Source organism: Sitophilus oryzae, unplaced genomic scaffold, assembly GCF_002938485.1.
Source record: "Sitophilus oryzae breed Bouriz unplaced genomic scaffold, Soryzae_2.0 scaffold_1373_pilon_pilon, whole genome shotgun sequence".
NCBI lineage: Eukaryota > Metazoa > Arthropoda > Insecta > Coleoptera > Curculionidae > Sitophilus > Sitophilus oryzae.
Genome location: NW_022146030.1, coordinates 530,348 through 539,118, shown reverse-complemented (window position 1 = coordinate 539,118; position 8,771 = coordinate 530,348).

Genomic DNA, 8,771 nt, shown 5'->3' with positions numbered 1-8,771 from the left:
GATTTTTTTGAGTCTGGCTTTGAGCAGTGTCGTGTTTGACATTTTTGTGATTTTTGACTTTACAGTTTTCTGTAAGTCTTTGAGTTTGTTTGATTGTCATATTGTTATTCGTTTTTTTTATTTTGTTTCGATCTATGGCTATTACCTAGCCTATGGTCGTGGTTTGTGGCCTTGTGGCCTGTATCCGCTCTACATGGTGGGCGAGTTGAGTGTGCTACTGGTTAGTTGCATGCTCAACAGTAAAGAATAACCATGTACGGGTTCCTCGTGACGGTAAGAGTCCGTCAAATGCCACCGTAGTATGTGATAAGTCTCAGAACATCGAGAGTGTCGGAAATTCTTTCCGTACACCTTATCCACATACTACGGATATAGTATTATGTATGTGATGTTACGTATATAGTATTATGTGTGCGATGTTACGTATATGGTGCTACGTATATGGTGTTGCGTGTGTGGTGTTATATGGGTGATGTTACGTATGTTGTACTACGTGAATAGTATTACGTATGTGGTATTACCTGTATAGTATTACTTTATCGTAATACCTATTTAATAGGTTTTACTTTGGTAAGTAAAACTTATATTTATTCATTTTATTAAATTGATTCGATTGACATACCTGGTTAGGGTTCCGTCGCCATTTGCTTGACAGGGCGTTGACCTTCCGTCAACTACCCTAGGCGATGCGTATTTTGTTTTCTCTTTCTTTCTGAGCTAAGGCTCAGAAGGTTTTAAGTTGTATTTTTTTTATGTAGAGTCATTTTGGGGTACCGTTATAGATATGCTCTATTTATCCCATTTTAGTTGATGTACACTACAGTGCATCCCCTCATGCTGACAGATGTAGGGTATTATTTTTCCATATTCATTTCATTTTGATCTTTCTTTGCAGTTCTGTCTCTTGGTGATTATCTCTGGTTTTTATTGTTGTTGGTTCCAGTCACTGCGTTGGAGAGAAGGGTTGAGCTAGTGCAAATTTTGTTGAGGTGTTTAGGCTCGGTTAGCCTTCTTCAGCCTCTGTTGCTCTAGTCTGTAATTCCTTGTCTGACGTTGTTAGTATGATACATTCCGTTTGAGAGAAGGTTTGAGCTGGAACAGTATATTTGTCTGGTTGTTATGGTCTTGTAGTACCGACCGTCATCAACCTTTAACTGCTCTAGTTCCATATAATTCCTTGTCTGGCGTTGTTAGTATTGTTCATTCCGTCTGAGAGAGGGTTTGTACTGGCACAGTAAATTTGTTTGGTTGTTTTGGTTTTAGGGTACCGGCCGTCGTATACCTCTAGCTGCTCTAGTAGTGTAGTGTTCCTTCTCTGACGTAGTTGATCTGACATGAACTAGAATGTTGGTTTCAGAAACTATCACCAAGGTTATAAACCGAGACATATCGATACCGTGAATCGATCGACGTTCTCTTTAATTATTTTTGAGTCGCGTTGTTTTAGAACATTGCGTAATTTTGAGTCTGCACTTGTCTAGCCTGAGTTATCGATAATTTACACCTATATCGTTTTATAACACCTAACTATAGCATTATTTTTTAATCTTGCATACCATAATAGCTGATGTACCTCCGTATTATTTTATTTTAGCAGAACAATGGCTCGAGTATCTCTGTACTTTACGGCGCATCCAGTGACCAACAACTTTAGTAATTTTACACTTTTAGTTTTTATGATCTCCTGCATCATATATTCTTTACTGGTACTTTTCGTTTTTATTTTTGTTTACCGCTTCCTTTTTGAGAACCTGATCAATTTTCAAATGGGTTTCGTCTATTCTGAAATTCACGAAATAATTTTCTTTTGATTTTTTTACCATCCCCAGATTTGTGAAAAAGAAAGTGTACCTTACAGGTCCATTTCTTTTCTTTTCGGAGGAGGGCAGTGTAACGTTTTTACTTCGTTACATGTTTTTTTTATATATAATATATGATGTCTGGCCTATCATCACCGGATTCCCTCTCGTTTAGGCCGGATAGTTTATTTGACAGGTAATTTTTACGTTCCCTGGTTGCCAACCCTGTGATCGTTCGACACAACCCTGTTACTATTCTGTGAAGGCGCGCGCTGTCAACATCGCTTCTGTCAACTCTCCGTGCTTAACCTCACTTTGTTTTGACGCTCTGTTGTATCCCAGCTTTTAGAAATGGTGATTATTTAAATCTTGCTTATAATTTGAATCAGCTGCTATTTCGAAGCAACAGGTAAAGATGAAATATTATCCTTTTAGATTCGATATTATTATTGAATATTTTTAGGGTAGAGTTACGGATGTCCCAACTTGTATTTGTGTTTTTGCTGGCACGTTGGCGTCCCTTTTCTTTTGTCCTCAGAATGTCACATGGAAGAAAGGACATGTTGTTTGTTATTTATTGAGCCCTCGGAAGTATTTCGAGGTAGGTTTAGTTTGTTTATTAGACCTTGTTTGGTTTTTAAACAAGAGTTTCATATTTTTAGGGTCAAGATACGGACTGTGTCCAAGGTACGGACTATTTCCAAGGTACGGACTGTGTCCAAGGTACGGGTAGTGTCTTATGTACAGACATTATCTTATGTACAGATGTCCTGTGGACGAGTATCCCCAGTAAGAACGATTTTTCTTACATCTAAGTGCCACAGCGTGGATGTAGCTTGAGTCCCATGCTGCTTCGCTCCCAGCTGTAAGCTGTTAGTTACGGCTGTACCAATTTATGGAGTCTCATGCTGGCCCCTTTGGTTGTGTTGGATGGCTGAGTACAGAGATGCGAGACCACCTCACGCTGCTACTGTTTGAAGCAAGATTACATAAAGAACAGCTAAGTGTAGATTTACGTTCTAGTTTTTATGTTTTAGATTTTCTATATTTTCAGTCTTAAACAGTAACGTATTATTTTAAATAATATCGTACAGACTATATTTAGTGGTTACATTATTAAGAACATTTATGTCGATTCAGTAGTTACAATGTGATTTAGATTTTAGGTTTCATTATATTACGCCTTGTAATAGTATTACTTTCTATAGATATTATTATTGCGCTATATTAACAGATGAATAACGAGACATAGATTCTAGAATCTACAGGTTGCAACACATCAGATTTAACACCGCATAAAATTTAACAATTTAAATAAAGTAATGCTACTTTTCTTATATTTTCTATAACGTTACACGCATTGTATTTTTTCATAGTCTTTTCATAGAACATATTTAATATTATTTACATACATAGTTTTAGTCAACAAATAACCACTATAATAATTATTAAAATTGTACAATGCTATTTACCATCAGAATTCATCATGAATAAATATAGTCATTAGTTTTAAGTAATATACAACTGTGTTTTCTTTCTCTGTACATGCCTGGCGCCCAATATCTATTTTTTTGTTTATTGTTCTTAATTAGTTTTCTTTCCAGTGAAATACCTTATCCACGACTGCTCTCCGATGAAAAGCTGCCGTTCGCAGTGGTAGTTGTTTAAAAAACGCTACAGCTTATTGTAACACATTCGATATAGCGTCAATTGTCGAAGATCCTTTTGTAAACCCGTACTGGGTCTTAGCTAGCCCATAGATACAATATTATTTAATCAATATTGTATTAAGGTAAAACTTTCTTGAACATTAGATTAGCAACGTTTCAATAATATTTGAAATGGTATCACAAGGTTGTGAGAAGGTTTCCATAACCTTGCCTCAACATTTCTTTTTCAACCTTGCACTGCAATGTTGCTGGGGGAAGATTAAGTTACCCTGCCTCCTTGCATATATTTGTACCTACAATGAAAAATGTAATGTTACACAGTGCTTTGCGAAGTTTTGGTAATCTTGCAGTAATAAAATTTTGCTTGTTGAGAAGCTTCATTCAGAATTTCACAATTAGCGCAATAAATTAGTGGTTTCACTTAGTGTAAAAGTGTGTTCCTCTAATTTGAATGTAAACATTCAGAACGCCAAAATTAGAGCTAGTAATTTTTAATTAGTAGAATAGCTAACGAACTTTTAACTTTCCAATTAATTATATTTCAAAATTTACTAGGAGCTAGACTAGGTCTAGTAATGTCATTATGGCCTTGATTATGATCGTTCAGAAATGAAAAGGTGATTGTTTTATTAGCTAATAATTATTAAGCTTTCTCTATGGATACAACACACTAACGCAAGCTGTGCTAGGATGTTCTATTAATTTTAGTTGTTATTTTTAGACATTGTGATATATAAAGTATAAATTATAATTGAAACCACTAATTTATTCCACTAATTTCGAGGTTCTGTATAAGGCTTTATTTCTCTATCTCATTATTTTAACTATTATTATTATGGCTGTCTGATGAGGGTGATCCAATTCCCTAAACTAGCAGGTACTTATTTTTAAATGAATGCACGTATTGAGAGGTTCACAAAGAGCTGTTTCCGCTAGTCTTTTTTTCTTATTACAAATACAGTAGAGAATCTTAGATAAATTATTAAAATTGCAGTAGGAAAATTAAAGCTAAAATTCATAACAAAATAATATTGTAATTGAAACTTCCATGTTTTAAAATTCTTCTTTAACAAGAAAATAGGTCTAAAAAAGTTACTATAGGTATACTACTTTTTTAATTATAATAGAATATTATAATAAAATTAAGTTTCGTGGAAAATTAACTTTAATTTATTAATTAATAACTATAATGGATAGATATCTCAATACAACTCTATTATAATAAACAACTTAAATTAACTATTATATTAGAATATTTAAGTTCTCTCGAATTTCAAATATGCATCAAATATCTGTTTCTAAGATCCATAAGTAGACAGAATAAATATGAAAAATCAATCACATTCGAAAAAAGAAAATTACAAATCATGAGTAATGTATTGTTTTGCTAGTAAGAAGCTGATTGATTATATTATAAGATGCGGACAGTGACATTTTGACACTAATTACAATATTTTAAAATAGTGACGTGTTAGTCTAGGTTAGTAATAATGAGGATATTGAGTCACGCTAAAAATAACTGTATGAATTAGAAAAAATATTTCGCTCATGTGTTTTTACCATGTCCTTTTTAAGTATTTTTTAATCATATATAAAAGTGTTACATTTTAACTAATAATAACGACGTTATTTTTCTTTTATTAGAAATAATATAATACTTTTGCATATTTTTTTTTCCAACATTATTTCTAGCTTCAACTAAAGCTTCTTTCAGAACCTCGCAATAAGTGCAATAAATTAGTGGTTTCAATTACACTTTATACTTTTTAGTTTAGGATCATTCACGATGGTAAAAAAACACAATTATAATTAATAGCTTGCTTCAGTCAGTTGTATCCATAGAGAAAGACTAAAGCTTCATTTAGAACCTCGAAATCAGTGGAATAAATTAGTAGTTTCAATTAGCGTACAAGTTTGTTCACCTAATTTTAATGTAAGCATTCAGAATGTTATAATTAGTGGTAGTAATCTTCAATTAGTGGAAAAAGTTAACAAACATTTGACTTTTCCACTAATTAATACTTCAAAATTTGCGAGGAATGTCATTTTGGCCTTTGATTATCACCCGTCAAGAAAAATTTTGGTTAGAAATCAAAAGTTTATTGTTTTATAAGCTAAATCAAAGAATATACCTAGCTAGAAAAAGAATGGACTCTGCCATACTGAAAAATGGTCCTACAGAAGGGGCGCCATTTATTGAGTAGGGCTTGTTTTAAATGGATCGAAGCGCGGGCTTTTTAAATGAGCGTATTTATTGAATTTTACTCTAAAATAATTAAATTTGATTATTAAATCTTATTTTTTACACAAATTCAACAATACTAATAACAAATATCGTTGTTATGTGTAAAAAATAAGATTTAACAGTATAATTTATACAATTATTAAATAAAATTAAAGCCAAACATGTGAACTATTATTTATTATTTAAAGTTTTTATTTATAAGTCAAATATTTAAAAACATCATTTATTATAATAAAACAAGACCAACGTAATACGCCCAAAGTTTTGTAAATTGAGTAAATTTAAATAGGTACTTAAATGATGGCAAAAATAAAAGACTTACATTATATTTTTAGGATCACAAACAAAAGGAATTGTCTAATTAAAACACATACACAACACATATAACAAATTATAGTTTGAAAAACGTTTTGATAATCATTTATTTGATAATATTAGGTATGATTGGCGCTATGACAACGACAATATTTTTTGAGAATTTGACAATAATATGACAATGGCCGTTAGAAACTATGGAAACTACAAAAAAATTCTGATTTATCGCCATCTGGCAATAACTAGTAGCAACTTCTTAACCTAAAAATTAATTGCACTACCACCTAGTGGCTAGGGCTAGAATTATTTTATTTGAGATTTCCGTGGAAACGGTGGAACCGCTTTTGCTATTTCACTTTCCCGCCCCTGCAGCTAAATATTATGCTTTCTCTATAGATACAACAGACCAGCGCAAGCTGTTGCTAGGATATTTTATTAATTTTAATTTTGTTTTTTAAACATTGTGAATGGTCGTAAAGTAAAAAGTATAAAGTGTAATTGAAACCACTTATTTATTCCACTAATTGGGAGGTTCTGAATGAAGCTTAATATTTAGCTTATAAAATAATCAACTTTTCAGTTCTAACCACACTTTCTCTTGACGGAAGATAATCAAAGGCCAAAGTGACATTTCAGGCAAATTTTGAAGTATAATTAGTGGATAAAAGTTTGATAACTTTTTCTATTAATTGAAAATATCTACCTCTAATTTTGACGTTCTGAATGCTTATATTCAAATTAAAGGAACAAACTTCTACGCTAACTGAAACCACTAATTTATTTCTCTAATTGTGAGGTTCTGAATGAAGCTTAAGCCTGAATTCAGATTACATCTCGTTACTATATTTACCAATATACCTAAACCGCACTTAGAGTTCTCTAAGGTAATATCGAGGATAATATGAGATATTCATTTGAAATAAAAGAAACATGCGAAATGTCACAAATATGCCATTTGTTCCAAGTTCAATTCCAGGCCTTGGTTGAAGTCGATAAAAGAAAAATGGAACTATGCGTTTCCAGTCACAATTTGAAGACATTAATTTCTGCACCAGCAGAGATTAATATAGTAAAGATCATTATTATTATATATATTATCTGAGGAAATACGAGCTGAAGCCTCGTATAACTGTATATTCGGGTAATCCAAAATGTATGAAAAACATTGAAAATACAACAGACAATGTATATACTTACACATAATATAGAACATGTATATGTTATGGCTAAAGTCCGATGTTCGGTTAATGTCGACATTAACAGGTTAATGTTTGGTTTGGTTTTCTTTTGGTTGTTTTGTTGTGTGTTATTCTCAAGATTAACCGGGTAATGTCGATATTAACCGAATATCGGACATTAACCGTAACATATACCTATACAGGGTGTCATTGAAATGGTGTAAAAAAAGTGATAGTAGGGGGGTGATAGTGCTCATAAAAAATAGTAAAAAAGTTCCTATAAGTATAGGGCGGAAAATGCATATTAAGGGAGTTAGGGGCACTGAAAGGGTGAATTTAAAAAACGCTTGTTTTAAAATTGTAGGCTTAAAAAACGAGATAAAATATCGAAAAAAATCCTCTGCCATAAATTTTGACCCTAAATCAAATGGTGACACTGAAAAATTATTTGGAAAAGCGGAAAGGGTAGTTTTTGCAAGGATAGGTTTTTTTCGTGAATAACTTTTTTAAGGTTATTTTTTTTGCAACGTGGGTCCATTTTTTGAAAACTACATACTTTTTTCTACAAAAAAGATACTCTTGTTGCATATCGCCCAGAGCGATCGTTTTCGATAAAATTGAAGACAAAGAGTTCGCTCTGATGTGTTGCTAACTGGTTAATCAACATAAACTTATGAAAGTTATGGCGGTTCAAAAGTAACGAAGTAGTTATCAAATAATTAATTGAAAAATCAAAATTTCATGATTTTTAAAACATCTTATTGCTTTAAAAAATGAAATAATCCAATTACCAAAATTCCTTATTAAAATAATGCATTCCTTAATTCATTCATAGTAAATGTTCAAAGTGACCACCGTTCATTTCAATGTAGACATCTGATCTTCTTCTCCACGATCTGCGTAGATACCCTGTGGAATGTGGAATATCCTTGGTGTTGTCCGAATTTGGTTGGAACAATCAATAATGCGTTGCCGTAGTTGCTTTTCAGTATTAATCGGCACTGAGCAAACCAATTTTTTTTAAAACCAAAAAAGTTTATTTCGTTTTTAAAGCATAAGTTCAATTTTCTCGAAAACCATCGCTCTGAGCGATGTGCAACAAGAGTACCTTTTTTGTAGGAAAAAGTATGTAGTTTTCAAAAAATGAACCCACGTTGCAAAAAAAATAACCTCAAAAAAATTATTCACGAAATAACCTCCTACCCTTGCAGAAACTACCCTTTCCGCTTTTCCAAATAATTTTTCAGTATCACCATTTGATTTAGGGTCAAAATTTATGGCAGAAGATTTTTTTTTCGAAGTCTTATCTCGTTTTTTAAGCCTACAATTTTAAAACAACCGTTTTTTAAATTCGCCCTTTCAGTGCCCCTAACTCCCTTAATATGCATTTTCCGCCCTATACTTATAGGAACTTTTTTACTATTTTTAGGAGCACTATCACCCCCCGATAGATTTTTTACAACATTTCAATGACACCCTGTATGCGATAAATATTATGCGATTATTATTATGGCTGTTATAATGATTGTAATACATAAATAGATGAATTAACTAAATAATATAC